A 16172-nucleotide genomic window follows, 5' to 3' on the forward strand; every position below is an offset into this window, starting at 1 on the left:
ATAATTGGCTGACTGTATAAGACACAAACAGATAGATGTGACACACCTCACTCATTGACTGGTCCTTCTAGTACTTTCAGTCTGTCCTCTAGTCTATGCATTCTTTGTACTGGTGTGTGAAAATGAAATCATTGGCAACATGTCCATTATTAATTCTGCCTCCCCCAAACTTCTCTCTTACCGGTGCTTGATGTTTATGTCCAACTGTGGCACTGGCTGCATGGTGAAGATGGTTTCCTTTTTCATACATGCCATGATTGGGGTGGTGGTGGTGGTGGTAGCATAGTAGTAGTAGTAGACACTGGCAGTGCGGCAGCATTTGCAAAAAAAGAAAAGGAGACAGTCAATCGCCTTTGAGAGACTGTTAGAGGAGTAGTTGAATGAAGTACAGTACAGAACTTACCGAGCAACAATAATATGCTTAAATATTTGACAACAAACTGAATGGTGGTTAGGATAGCCTACTAGACAGAGTTACAAACTATAGTTGTGTCGAGTCACTTGGCTAGGCCTACAGCCTAACAGTTAGTGCTGTATATGAGGAATGACAACAAACAAATCCAATCAATGCCGGCAATTCATGCTGAGGTATATGTTCCTTTGTTAAAAAAAATAACCTCTGAAATATCCTACTCATGGGTGGCCAAGAAGAAGAAGATCATCGCTCTGCCTTGAAATTGAAGTAGTGTTGCTTTCACCACATCCGCCCCAGCAAGTGTGTGATTAAGTATTGGTGTACATTTAATTTAGTTACACCTCGACAATAAGTCACACAGCCCAGGGGAAGAGGGTTAGGGTTTGTTGAATGGATGGGAAGGGGGTTTTTGGGAAAGGTTTGACATAGAAAAACAGTATGCATTCATAGACAAACAAACGACAATCATTGAAGACTACCATACCATATCCATTCCATATGTTAAGGGAGAAAAAGGCAATGCATGCATGATGATGAGAGACCCGGATTACATACACTTCTAGTTCTTGTTCTGTTGTTCCGGCCTTAATACTTTTACAGATAGCAAATAGAAATTTTAAATATTGGTAGGGAAGAATCGTAAACACAGAGCAAACCTAATGAGCATAACAACAACTCCAAGAACACACTGTTGTAAAGATTGTATACAAAATATTAATCAAATTATTTAAAAGAAGATTAAAGTGGATACTGTTACTGCATTGTAATGTTTTCCAAAGTATAGGGCAAGGCCCGGCCTGTAATTGTAGATGGGAAAACCAAAGGGGATATTGAGAAACAAAGTTGAAACAAATGCACAAGTTATGGTGTAGTGCAACAAGAACACTTTCCGAGGTGGCATGTATGCATCATCTCTACTCTAGTCTGTTTCCAGCATTGACCTTCAACAGTAACAGGAGAGAGCAGGCCCACATTGCTTAGCATTAGCACATCTGACGTTAACACTTTAGAGTCCTTTTTTTTTTCTCTCAAAGAGTTGGACAAACGCAAAGCACATTATCCATTCCAAACATAGCATTTTACAGTTTAAGTTAGTAAAATCAATGCACTATAGTCATCCCACCGCTACACTCTATTCAACTTCTACACAGACATTTGGGTCTGCTGTGGTTGTTGTTGACGTGTTTACCTTTAGGCTTTTCCGTTTTATGCCACTCATAAAACATCCTCCTGACTTCATCATCATCTCTGATACTTTTACTGACTGACTGTGAAGATCGGCCTGCAGTATAAGTAACATTTTTATGACACAACAAGAGTAGAAATGTAAATATTACTGACTTGAGTCATTCTTTATTGTGTACAGATTACTAGTACACTTTGACATCACTTTGTGCACAACAAACAAGCAACGGAAACACAAAGACCAATCGCTCAGAGTTAGGTGTCCAATGCATGCCATTAATTGTAATCATTACCTGTTCCTTCTCATCCTAAGTTAACGGACCGTCTATTTCGCCATCATCATGATGGACGGTGCTGTTGTGTCAATCATACTCATTGCGCAGATTGAGTGAGTCCCCTTCCTGTATTGAATTAAAAGCAATGTATCACCAAGCTGCAGGAGAAGTACAAATTTCTTATTTGCCGGAAGGGGAAAATTGAATTCACCTTGAGTTAAGTTTAGTGTGTTCTGTAGAAAGTTGATTAGTGGCAGTGCACAATTACATAAATTCATGCACAACAAACACAACATAATCTAAATCATCCAGTCTGCGACTCTGCGTCAAATGCATGGCATCAATCATTACCTGTTCCTTCTCATCTTAAGTTAACGGGCCGTCTATTTCGCCATCATCATGATGGACGGTGCTGTTGTGTCAATCATACTCATTGCGCAGATTGAGTGAGTCCCCTTCCTGTATTGAATTAAAAGCAATGTATCACCAAGCTGCAGGAGAAGTACAAATTTCCTTTTTGCAAGAAGGGGAAAATTGAATTCACCTTGAGTTAAGTTTAGTGCGTTCTGTAGAAAGTTGATTAGTGGCAGTGCACAATTACATAAATTCATGCACAACAAACACAACAAAATCTAAATCATTCAGTCTGCGACTCTGCGTCCAATGCATGGCATCAATCATTACCTGTTCCTTCTCATCTTAAGTTAACGGGCCGTCTATTTCGCCATCATCATGATGGACGGTGCTGTTGTGTCAATCATACTCATTGTGCACATTGAGTGAGTCCCCTTCCTGTATTGAATTAAAAGCAATGTATCACCAAGCTGCAGGAGAAGTACAAATTTCTTATTTGCAAGAAGGGGAAAATTGAATTCACCTTGAGTTAAGTTTAGTGTGTTCTCTAGAAAGTTGATTAGTGGCAGTGCACAATTACATAAATTCATGCACAACAAACACAACAAAATCTAAATCATTCAGTCTACGACTCTGCGTCCAATGCATGGCATCAATCATTACCTGTTCCATCTTATTTTCAGTTAATGGCCAGTCTCTATCGGCTCTGAAAGGAAGATAGCTATAGTAGTCAGCTGATTCATGCTCTACTTCTTTTGGAAGGACTAGGAAAGTTTGAATTTGTTGTTACCATCATCCAATCATCATTCATGAGGGTAATGGAATTGAGCAGGAGATTCAGTATGATGGAGCGGAGGAGCTGGATTCGGAGGACTGTACTGTCAAATAGCAGACACCTGAAACTTGTATATTAAATTAGAAGAGTAGAAGACGGTGGTAATGGATTTGTTGTGATTCACAAGTTTATAACCGGAACGACAGACACATAAACAAAGGGGGAAAAAAGGGAGGAAGACAGTAAGTGCGAGCCTAATTGTCAGGGAAGTATAGCTCGTCCTCAAACTCTGGGGGTTCAGCCAGTAGTAGGTAATCATCTGACACAATACTACCGTCACCTGAGCCGCTGTCCTCATCTTCCTCCGTTGATTCATGTATTGTGTAATTCGGTGGTATGAAGTGCTGATTCATTTTGATCATTGTTAACCTCTCCACGTTTTTTGGAGATAGACTGGTCCTTCTCAATGTTAAAATGGAACCAGCAGCACTGAAAACACGTTCGGAAGAGACACTTGCGACAGGGCAAGCCAGATAGCTTATCGCCAGCCTGCTGAGCTGTGGCCATTCAGACCTTTTCCTATAGCAATACTGCAATTGGTTTTGATCAACGTACACCTCTATTGGGTCGTCCAGATAGGCCTGGACCATCCGCTCAATGTTCAGGGTTGCTGCTGGTAAGCTTTTTGTGCTGTTTTTTCTGTGCATCAGCACTGTGCTTACAAAGGCCCATCTTTACATACCAATCCTGTAATGATAATGATTGTACTCGGCCTAATGATCCAGTTATTGTTTCTGTAGTCGATAGTGATGGTGAGTGTTGTGATTGTGAGCCAAACGCACTGCCCTCAGCCGACGAAGTTGCACTTGATTCTGCATGGCCTGCTTCAGTACTTGTTGTGGGTTGATCTTGCGGGCTTTTAATTAGCAGCCCTTCATTTTCCAACTTATTGGCTGCTTCAGCTGTACAACTTTTGTAGCGGGCAACATCAATGTCGGAAAAAGCAAGGAATGTCTTCAGTAGTCCTAATTTTGCACGTGGATCCAGAATTGTGGCACAAATGTAATGTTCTTGTGACAAAATTGTATTTTGTATCCTTACATTTTCAGCTAAGCGCCGGGATAAGCTCTCCACCAAATCATGGGCTTACCTTCTGTCCTCTACACCTTTGTATGATTCAGACACATTATTCAGCTCATGCTCTAGCATTTGCAATAATGGGATAGCTTGGCCAATTGTACAGTCCTCCTTGCTGACTTCACGTGTGAAGACCTCAAAAGGAGACAGCATCTCAGTCAGGCATTTAATTAGGGTCCATTGATCCCTCTCAAGGTTCATGCCTTTAACACTAGCATACCTGCTTCTGTACCAGACATATTCATGGAGTGACCTGTGCTGTTCGTACAGACGATCAAGCATGTAATATGTTGAGTTCCAACGTGTTGCCACCTCCTGGATGAGTGCCTTGACTGGCGTCCTAAGTTCACGTTGGATGATCCTCAGCTGCTTCCGAGCTTTAAAAGAATGGCTGAAATGAGTGCATATTCTTCGGCAGATGGCCAGTAAATTGCTGACTATGGGTTCTTTTTTCAGAAAGTCTTGAACTATAATGTTTATGCAGTGCGCCAAACATGGAACCCTGAAATAGGAACCAAGTTCCATGGCCTTAAGTACATTATTGCCATTGTCTGTGCCAACAAAACCAATACCAAGCCCTCTGGGCCGCAGCCATTCCAAAACCTTGCTGCGAAACTCGTGTAAAATGTTTTCAGCCGTATGAGATTTCTCCATGGCAAACATGGCTACAGTTGCATGTTTCCGAGTACCTTTAAAAATCGCAGCTGTGTCAACAACACCTCGTGCAGATAGTTTATCTCTAACCCCCACAAAAGAGATCCAGTGTGCAGTGATGCACATGTAATCTGTGGCTTGGCAACTGCTCCACATTAGGGGTGGGCGGAATTTGCGAAAGCGACTTTCGCAAATTATCGCGAAAATGTTAAAAATCTCCGCAAACAAGCGGAAATATCGCGAAAATGCGGAAGTTTTTTTCCGGCATGTTCGCAAGATTTTCTGCATGGTTGCGGGTCGCCAACTTACCCATGTGGTTGCTTGCGGGCGCGGCCATCTTGTTTTCAGTTGTCTCGCGGTGCATGATCGCGAGAAAAAAGACGTGATCGCGCGACGCATGACGTCACTGCGGACGCGAACTGTCGCGAGACAGCGCAAATGGCTAAAACAATACAACATCTCATGGAGAACGCGACCGGATCGGGAAAACTTGTCGGCGAACGCGGGGATTCAGGGAAGGCGATCGCGCGCGCGCGAGAATGTATTATTTTACAGCGCGAGCAAGAACCAAATTATCGCAAAGCTGCGGAATGCGGAAATTTTGACATTTCCGCGCTCTCCGCGGAACGCGGAAATGCCAAATTATCGCAAATTCCGCGAACGGAACGGAAATTTTGCCCAGGCTTACTCCACATGTCTGTTGTCAGGTGGATATTGTGCAGAGCACTCTGCTGCAAAGCTTGTGCAACCAATTCCAGCACATCATGATGTAGTGCCAGGACAGCAATTATTGCGAAATAGGACCGGCTGGGAACTTTCCATTTCGGGCAGATGGCAGACACAAATTCAAGAAAACCCACCCCTTCCACAAATGAAAAAGGAAGAAGGTCCAGCGCTAACATTTTAGCCAGCTTCGCATTGTACAATCGTGCCATTGGGTGGTTGCGTTGGAACTGCCCCTCCAACCTAAACATGCTCTCAATGGTAGGCTGGCTTACTTTCCTTAGTGGTGCTGTTTTCATTAACCCACTAAGGCTCAACGACACAGATTGTCTCATTGAGGTACTCGCCGGTCGCCTTGGTGTCTCACCCAGACTCTGAGTATGGCTCTTACTGCGGTGCCACTCTGATGTTACTGAGGAGGATGTGGGCGTTACCACTGCACTACTGGGGACAGGGCTAGAAATTCCTCCCTCTTCTTCACCTGCCACCGCAATAATATCGCTCTCTGATTCATCCTGACCAACTTCAATGGGTTGAGTTTTTCTACTTTCTTTTAACTTAAGTAGGTGATCATCCCACATGATAGTGTGGTGTATCCTTAGATGACTTGCTTGTCCTCCGCACTAACAGAAAAGAAGGCCCAAACTGGGGAAGAGAACTTTCTGGCACTGCTGGATGTGCCACTTCCAACACCAGATGAACTGGAGGGGGTGCTTGAAATGTGACCCTGTGCACCTAGACTGTGACTTTTACTACCACTACCTACAGAGATGGTTGAGTTGGATGTAGGTCCCTGCCGGGCCTTGGAAAATATGGCAGCTGGAGGTAGTGGTGGTGTAACCTGTGTTGGTGATATCCTTGCTACATCCCGCTCAGTAGCAGCCTTTCTGGATAGGGTGAGAATGTTCGTCTCCAATCCCTTTGGGGCGGGAGTAATGTACGTGATGACTGGCTCGTCTTCATCAACATCATCACCCCCCTCTTCTACATCTACCTCCATAACTCTAAGTTTTTCTGGTACCTTCCTTTTCAGAAGCATTGTCTTGTGGCGTATATCACTCTCAGACTGAGCTGGTGGGAGCCAAGTGGCATCACGATCATCAGAAGCGGGGCTTGAAGAAGAAGATGAGGGACTAAGCCTCCTTTCCTTGCTGGTGGTCTGGAAGACAATAGATCTTCTGAAACAGTGGTTTCACTTTGCTCCACTTTGTCTGCAGGAAGCTCGATTTCCTGAAATGCCCCTACATCAGGAGCAACAACTACTATGGTGGGCTGTGGCGGCCGCTGCTGTTCTTGTTGCAGCGGCCGCTGCTGTTCTTGTTGCGGCGGCTTCTGCTGTTCTTGTTGCAGCTGCTGCTGCTGTTCTTGTTGCGGCGGCTGCTGCTGTTCTTGTTGTGGCGGCTGCTGCTGTTCTTGTTGTGGCGGCTGCTGCTGTTCTTGTTGCGGCTGCACACTGATCTGCTGAGTTTGCGCCTGCGTTAAACTTGATTGTGTACTACTTTGCGGTAATGACATTTCTTCAACATTGCTGCTCGTTAGTAGACTGGCTACCTCTGCGACGCTAAAGCCCTTGTGCCTAGGTTGGTGTGGTTGGACCGCTGTGCTGCTCCCAGCTTGGTTCCCGGACAACGCTGCTGCAGGCGTAACTTTTGGGTGCCAAAAACAACATTGGCCGGCACACCACCAGTCGTGGTTAATGGCACTTCCTTTTTCTGTTCCTTCTTCTCACCGGCAACTTTCTTGGTACAGGACCTGGTACCTTTCTTTGGGGCCATCTTCTTCAGATGTCAGGCAGGATGCAGATGCACAACAAGTTCTGGTCACACATGGACGTGATGCGCAGCAGGACTTCTGTCTTGCTGGCAGTACAACGGGTAGCTGGGTGATGCTGAAGACACCTCCTACTCTGTCTTTTGTGCACCTAAAAGCAAATAAGCCAGAAGAAGCACATCAGTGAAATGTTGCATTTGTTGTTGTGGTTCAGTTACTTAGTACTGTACTAGTGCAAACAAAAGATAGTCTAGCCATTTATGACTTTTTTTTTTTAACTAGGGCTATGTTATACTACTGTGTACAGCCACACACTACACTCTCAGTAAGGATAGGAAAGTTAATAATAACCACCAAAATACAAATGTAATGGAAGTGGGGTGGACCCTATTTGCCATTAAATTATTTGAGCATCTCAGCATCCATGGAGCTGCTGCTGGCAAAGGGGGTGGATGGATGGAAGCAGTAAGCCAAATAGCCAATAGGAAAACCATGCAGGCCTATGGCAAAAGCAGGACACTAATAACTCCCAGTCCAAACACCAAAAAAGGCCACCACCCACATGGACACTCACAAATCACAAACAAGCCGGGGGCCTGGAGAACAGAACACCAGGAGCTGACAAAAGGCCTATAAAAGCCAGGTAAAGGATGCATGTTAAAGCACACTGCTCTGCCTTTTTAATGCAACAAAATGTAAAAAGAAACATTCACAGGCCCCAAAAAGGTCGGCAGGGTGCATGCATTGCACACCAACAACACAACAGTGACCAGACACATACAACAAAAGCATGTCTTTAAGACATCCAACATCAGAAAGGCCACCCCCAAAAAGCACACTTCCCCAACTTAATCCAATGCCATCCATGCCCTAAATGAAGTCTAAATTAAACGGACCACACAGAAAACACTAGATTAATAAAGCTGTGCCTACCTGCTCTGATCCTAGTGGATGAAAGCAGGCCTGTTGGCGGACAAGGTCAGGCAAGCATGCAGGCCTAGGCTTCAAAATGGCCACCAGCCACATGGCCAGGCCCAACAACATCAGAAAGGCCACCCCCAAAAAGCACACTTCCCCAACTCAATCCAATGCCATCCATGCCCTAAATGAAGTCTAAATTCAACAGACCACACAGAAAACACTAGATTAATAAAGCTGTGGCTACCTGCTCTGATCCTAGTGGATGAAAGCAGGCCTGTTGGCGGACAAGGTCAGGCAAGCTTGCAGGCCTAGGCTTCAAAATGCCACCAGCCAAATGGCCAGGCCCAACAACATCAGAAAGGCCACCCCCAAAAAGCACACTTCCCCAACTCAATCCAATGCCATCCATGCCCTAAATGAAGTCTAAATTCAACAGACCACACAGAAAACACTAGATTAATAAAGTTGTGGCTACATGCTCTGATCCTAGTGGATGAAAGCAGGCCTGTTGGCGGAAAAGGCCAGGCAAGCTTGCAGGCCTAGGCTTCAAAATGGCCACCAGCCACTTGGCCAGGCCCAACAACATCAGAAAGGCCACTCCCAAAAAGCACACTTCCCCAACTCAATCTAATGCCATCCATGCCCTATATGAAGTCTAAAGTCAACAGACCACACAGAAAACACTAGATTAACCTCTTCTATGCCCATGACGAGATAGTCTCGTCATGGAGCACGGTTGCGCTGTGCCCATGACGAGACTATCTCGTCATGGACCCCGCCCGCTAATGTAACGCCCGGCACAGGAGGGGGAAAGGGCGGGGCACTGAAGGGGTTAATAAAGCTGTAGCTACTTACTCTGATCCTAGTGGATGAAAGCAGGCCTGTTGGCGGACAAGGCCAGGCAAGCTTGCAGGCCTAGGCTTCAAAATGGCCACCAGCCACATGGCCATGCCCAACAACATCAGAAAGACCACCCCCAAAAAGCACACTTCCCCAACTCAATCCAATGCCATCCATGCCCTAAATGAAGTCTAAATTCAACAGACCACACAGAAAACACTAGATTAATAAAGCTGTGGCTACCTGCTCTGATCCTAGTGAATGAAAGCAGTCCTGTTGGCGGACAAGGCCAGGCAAGCTTGCAGGCCTAGGCTTCAAAATGGCCACCAGCCACATGGCCAGGCCCAACAACATCCGAAAGGCCACCCCCAAAAACCACACTTCCCCAACTCAATCCAATGCAATCTATGCCCTAAATGAAGTCTAAATTCAACAGACCACACAGAAAACACTACATTAATAAAGCTGTGGCTACATGCTCTGATCCTAGTGGATGAAAGCAGGCCTGTTGGCGGACAAGGCCAGGCAAGCTTGCAGGCCAAGGCTTCAAAATGGCCACCAGCCGCATGGCCAGGCCCAACAACATCAGAAATGCCACCCCCAAAAAGCACACTTCCCCAACTCAATCCAATGCCATCCATGCCCTAAATGAAGTCTAAATTCAACAGACCACACAGAAAACACTAGATTAATAAAGTTGTGGCTACCTGCTCTGATCCTAGTGGATGAAAGCAGGCCTGTTGGCGGACAAGGCCAGGAAAGCTTGCAGGCCTAGGCTTCAAAATGGCCACCAGCCACATGGCCAGGCCCAACAACATCAGAAAGGCCACCCCCAATAAGCACACTTCCCCAACTCAATCCAATGCCATCCATGCCGTAAATGAAGTCTAAATTCAACAGACCACACAGAAAACACTAGATTAATAAAGCTGTGGCTACCTGCTCTGATCCTAGTGGATGAAAGCAGGCCTGTTGGCAGACAAGGCCAGGCAAGCTTGCAGGCCTAGGCTTCAAAATGGCCACCAGCCACATGGCCAGGCACAACAACATCAGAAAGGCCACCCCCAAAAAGCACACTTCCCCAACTCAATCCAATGCCATCCATGCCCTAAATGTGCTTGAAAATGAAATACATTCAAAAAACACCAAAAGGAACAGTTGCTTCATCATGCACACACCCATGAGGCCATGCCCATGGCTAGCTCGGGCCTACTACTACTACCCACAAAATAAAAAAATAAAAAAAGGAATGATGATAATTATCAAAAATAAATTGTAGTTACAACAACTGCAATGCCCACAATCAAACAGACACAACAACCACTTACTTGTAAAATATCCTATTCCAAAAATCCTCAAATCCAATTGCAATGATGCAGCAGACAAAAAGAGTGATCTTTCCAGCTCCAAATCCAAAGGTAGAATGAGCAGGAGATGGACAAAGCACTGGGAGGAGCCTGCTGGACAGGAACAGGAAGTTGGAGATTCTGTGTCACTTCCTCCCTCTCTCCACCTTTTTAAAAAAGGACTCCTTGCACAAAAAAGGACAGCCAAATGTCAATGTAAGGAGTTGTTTTCATCCAAAATCAGCATTTGCAGAAGGTTTCATGCTGCCAGACCTGATATTCCTCTCCAAATTGAAAATTTTACATGTTCGAGTTCTCGAGCTTCACATTACTTCCAGCGGCATGTCGAAAATGACATGATCGCCTTCTCTTCGTCCCTGTCGCGTTGGATATGACGTGTTCGGGGTCTCTTTCTCCTGATCGCGTTCGATTAGACGTGCCCGCGTCCTCACCCTCTCGCTCGCGATGTAGAATTACGTGTTCGAGATCTCAATCTTCTCATACTCGCGCGGTGCATGATCGCGAGACGAATGACGTGTTCGCGCAACAAATGACGTCATCGCGCGACTATGCGAGCGCAAACTGTTGCGAGACAGCGCAAAATGGCTACCAACAATCCAATATCTCGTGGAGAACGCGACCGGGTCGGGGAAACTTGTCAGCGAACGCGGGGATTCAGGTAAGGCGATCGCGCGCACGCAAGAATGTATTTTTTTACAGCGCGAGCAAGAAACAAATTATCGCTAAGCTGCGGAATGCGGAAATTTGGACATTTTCGCGCTTTCCGCGGAACGCGAAAATGCCAAATTATCGCAATTTCCGCGAACAGAACGGAATTTTGGCCCAGGCCTACTCAGTGGTGGTTGGAAATGTTTCTAGGACATGTCATTTGTGAACATCAACGGGACGTGTATGTTGACACTTGGGGGCCATTGTGACATGTGCATTTTCGGTTATCCTGGTGTTAGGGCTTGTATGATGTCTGTGATGCCAAACCCAGACCAGTGACAGTTATTCTGTTGTCTTTCCCTAGGTGCCTTTGACTTCTCCTTGCCTACATACAGCCCATGGTCTGGGTACATTGTGATCGTGTTGAAGACGATACACCCTGCAATAAAGACGGAGCAGACACAACAACATGTGTGTGAGGATATTTTATTTACTATGGTGAGATGCAAGGGGGGGGTGTACATTTCCAGGGGGGGTCGAGTTGACAGCAGTGGTAGATGAGATGGTCAAGTAGTCACCACATTGCTGTGGTGACCCAGTCCAACAGGCAGATGCCATTCACAAGGCAGTGTGGGGTAGGACAGTTCAAAGTGTCAATGCAGTGGTGGAGAGGGTTGCCATCATGGCTGGCTCTGTGACTTGCGTCTGGCAGGTGCTTTGCCTCCAGATACTCCCAGGGTCTTCTTGGGACGGCCCCATTGTCATTTGGCAGGGGTGGACCCGCCTGCAGGGCCAGTGGGGTCTGAGGACTCACCCCTCTCTGTGGGTGCAGGGGAGGATGGTGAACAGTCAGTGTGCAGCCCACCAGATGGAGGCGGAGGTGTTGTCTGGGGTGCATGCCTGTCCCTCAGTACCGCCACTTGCTGACCGAAGAGGTCCACGATTTGTCCCATGCGTCTGTCGATGGACCTCATTAGCAGGATGAGTTCTTGCAATAGATCGTCCAACCAGCCCATTCGTCCCTGGGCCTGTTCGTTTGCGCCCAGGACTCTGGTGATGTGTTCCAGGGAGGGCGTCCCAGCCTCCTGGTGTCCCTGGGTGACCCTGCCCTGCTGCCACGGACCTATTGCCTCACCACTGTGGGCACCCGCATCCTCTCCCTGCCCTCCTCCATGGGTGTTGTGTGCGGGGCATCCTCTGGGACAAGGAGGGTGTTGCTGGCAGCACTGGTGGTGGTGATGGTGGTGGCTGTGGCTGAACAGGCCATGACAGCAGGGGTCTGCTGTGGAGTTGTTGTTGCCGCAGATGTGGTGGGGGGACGCTGGGGTCCTGGGACCTGTTGCTCCCTGGCACACCAGATGGGACGGCCTCGAGCTCATCGTCCATGGAATCCTGGGAGTCAACATCTGAGAGTCCATGTACCTGGAGTGGAGACTCGCTCTGCAGGTTGCTGATGTTGTCCTCTGCAGTGAGTTCTTGGTCACCTGTGGGTCAGATGGGAAATGGTCATTGCAGTGCACCCATCAAGCTTTGGGTTAGCTGTGTGTCATTCACATTTTGTGCACTGCACAATTGACATATCATCACATTGTTGACTCATGGTTTAGTTGTCTGACCTAGCAGACGTCACATCTGGCCATGGACTGGCCATTGTCATCTCCTACATCCTGTTGTCCTGTCATGTGCATATCTTGATTTGTGCCACCACACATGCTTTCATATTTTGAGAATGGTCCTTGTTGCACTTTCCTCATGGTGATGCACATGTAATTAGTTGCTGTGCATGAATGTGCCCAGGCTTTATTGTAATTGTGCATTGGTGTGTCACACTTTGGTGGTTGTGACAATTTCCTTGTTTCCTTGGCTTACCGGTGTGCACACTGTGCTTGGCAATGGGTAGGTATGGCTCTTTGTGCAATGTGAGGGCTGGTGTTGTCATATGGCACCATTTAATTTGGGGAAAATGTGTGGGTGCACTTACTGGCTACCTACCGGTGAGTTTGTTTGTTGTACTGCAATGGCTTCCAACTGCTTCTGGGTGGGGTGGGGGAGTGCTCCATCCTGCTGAGGTGTGGGACAGGGGGCATGGTGGGAGTAGTAGTGCAGGCCCTCCACCCCCAGACACGCTCATTTTAAAGTTGGATACCTACCTGTAAGTTTGTTTGTTGTACTGCAATGGCTTCCAGCTGCTTCTGGGTGGGGTGGGGGAGTGTTCCATCCTGATGAGGTGTGGGACAGGGGGCATGGTGGGAGTAGTAGTGCAGGCCCTCCACCCCAGTCACCCTCATTGTAAAGATGGCTACATACCTGTAAGTTCATTTGCTGTACTGCAATGGCTTGCAACTGCTTCTGGGTGGCGTGGGAGAGTGTTCCATCCTGCTGAGGTGTGGGACAGGGGGCGTGATGGGAGTAGTAGTGCAGGCCCTCCCAGCCACAAACACCCTCATTGTGAAGATGGCCACCTACCTGTAAGTTTGTTTGTTGTACTGCAATTGCTACCAACTGCTCCTGGGTGGGATGTGGGAGGGATACATCTTGCTAGGCTGTGAGACAGGGGGCATGGTGGGAGTAGTGGTGCAGGCCCCCCACCCCCAGACACCCTCATTGTGAAGATGGCTACCTACTAGTAAGTTTGTTTGTTGTACTGCAATGGCTTCCAACTGCTCCTGGGTGGGGGGGCGGAGGGATCCATCCTGCTCAGGTATAGGCCAGGGAGCCTGGTGGTTGTTGTCGTGCTGTCTGCCTGTACACATGCCCCAATGGATATGTTGTTAGCTATGTTTGTGGTGAATGGGAGTGGGTGAATGTTGGATCTGTGAGCCATGTTTTGTGAGTGTGTGGTGCAGATGGATGGTGTGTGTCCTAGGTGGTGTAGCTTTGTAGTTGTGCAAGGCAGTACATAGAAGAGTGGCAGTAGTCATTTGTTTGTACTTACCAGCCTCCACTCCCCAGGCTACTCCTGTGAGACTCTCTGGATGCAGTATGGCAAGCACCTTCTCCTTCCATTGTGTGAATGTTTTTAGTGGAATGGGAGGGCCACCGCCAGTCCTCTGAGCCAGCTCACGGCTCTTGCTCCTCCTCTCCTTGACCACCCTATTCAGATCATGCCACCGCTTTATGATCTCCTTTTTTGATCTTGGGGTGGTCCCTACTATATTGGCCTATCCTAGCCCACATTTGTGTCCTTGTGGCTAATGGTATCTGTTGGACCAGGGTACCAAAAAGCTATTGTTCCACTCTGACTATCTCTTCTACCATGACCTTCAACTCACTCTCAGTGAATTTGGGCATTTTCTGTGTGGCCATGGTGTGTGGTGTGCAAAGTGATTGTGGGTGCAGGGGTGTGAGTGGTGCTTGTTGTTGTGCTGTGTATCGTGTGTGTTGTGCAGGGGGTTAGTTGTGCTGGTTTGGAGGTGGTGGTGGTGCTGTGTGTGGTGTGACTGGTGATGTTGTGTCCTTTGCCTCTCCTGTCAGCTGGGGTATGTGTCCCTTCTCTCCTGGAGATTTGCAAGGGATTGTGGTCAGTGAAGGGGCTGGTTTTATACACATCTATGTGGGTGTGTCCAATTGGGGTGTTGCTGACAGATGTGTAGTCCTGGGATTTGGATTTTTTGTTTTGCCATGTGGTTGTGTCATTGGGGTGTGTTTTGTGTATTTGGGAGGCATGTCTAGTTTTCTGTGTGCACTTTTTGGCCTTCTTGTGGGGTTTTGGCTTCGTCCACCATATTTTTTACGGTTCGTCCGCCGCGGTGGCTGTGCTTCAGCACTTCTGCTGGCTCTCCCATTCATTCCATTGTGCGACCGCGGTGGTCGCAGACGGCGGTACATACCGCGGGACCGTCGGGGATATACTAATTTCCGGGGTGGTGCCTCCGCTATACCTGCGGCAGGTTGTAGTTTTTCCGCCGCGATTCCGACCTCCGCGGATGGATTTTGCCCATCTCCGCCCGCTACAGGCGGTTATTCTGGGACAGGTACCGCTGCAGTTGTTTTTTTTGGGTGGTTAATGCAAATTTGTCCGCCGGTTTTCCCACGGGGCCGGCACGCGGTTGTTTTCCGCTTCCATGGCGGTCGGGGTGTTTTTTCTCCCTACATCCTAATGGACCTCCTAGAGACTGGGGTTATGTGTTTCACCCTATTATGATGCGGCGACGATCGCCTTCAATCCCAGGGGTCTGGGGTTATGTGTGTTCCGCCCTATTATGATGCGGTGACAATAGCCTTCAAACCCAGGGTATGGGGTTTTGTGTTCTACCCTATTATGACGCGGCGGCGATCACCTTCAAACCCAGGGTCTGGGGTTGTGTGTTCCACCCTATTATGATGCTGCGGCATTCGCCTTCAAACCCGGGGTCTAGGGTTATATGTTTCACCCTATTATGATGCGGTGGCATTTGCCTCCAAACCCAGGGTCTGGGGTTATGTGTTCCACCCTATTATGATGCAGCGGCGATCACCTTCAATCCCAGGGTCTGGGGTTGTGTGTTCTGCCCTATTATGATGCAGCGGCGATCGCCTTCAAACCTAGGTTCTAGGGTTATGTGTTCCGCTCTATTATGGTGTTGCAGCGATCGTCTTCAAACCCAGGGTCTAGGGTCAAGTGTTCTGCCCTATTATGATGCGGTGGCAATCGCCTTTAAACCCAGGCTCTGGGTTTATGTGTTCCGCCCTATTATGATGCGGTGGCGATCTTCCAAAACCCAGGGTCTGGGGTTATGTGTTCCCCCCTATTATGATGCAGTGGCGTTCGCCTCCAAACCCAGGGTGTAGGGTCAAGTGTTCCACCCTATTATGATGCGGTGGCGATCGCCTTTAAACCCATGTAGAGTAGTTGTGGTTAACAGAATCTGAACAATATTGGTCGACGCGCATTCCGGTGGCACATAAGAAGTAGTGCCGCCACCTTCCTCAGGACATTGCCAGATACGGTGTTGTCTTCTGCAGCAGTTAATTGTGGATCTTCTGTTGAACAGAGGTGAAATCATCATTGAAGTGCACCCCAATAGCTTGATGTTAGACGTTTGGATGTTACATGTGATACATCACACAGTTTATATTGATATCACTTTGTATGGCTGCAAGGTACTGCGCATCATGATGTGGAGGTA

The sequence above is a fragment of the Triturus cristatus genome, chromosome 3_1, assembly GCF_964204655.1.
Source record: "Triturus cristatus chromosome 3_1, aTriCri1.1, whole genome shotgun sequence".
Taxonomy (NCBI): Eukaryota; Metazoa; Chordata; class Amphibia; order Caudata; family Salamandridae; genus Triturus; species Triturus cristatus.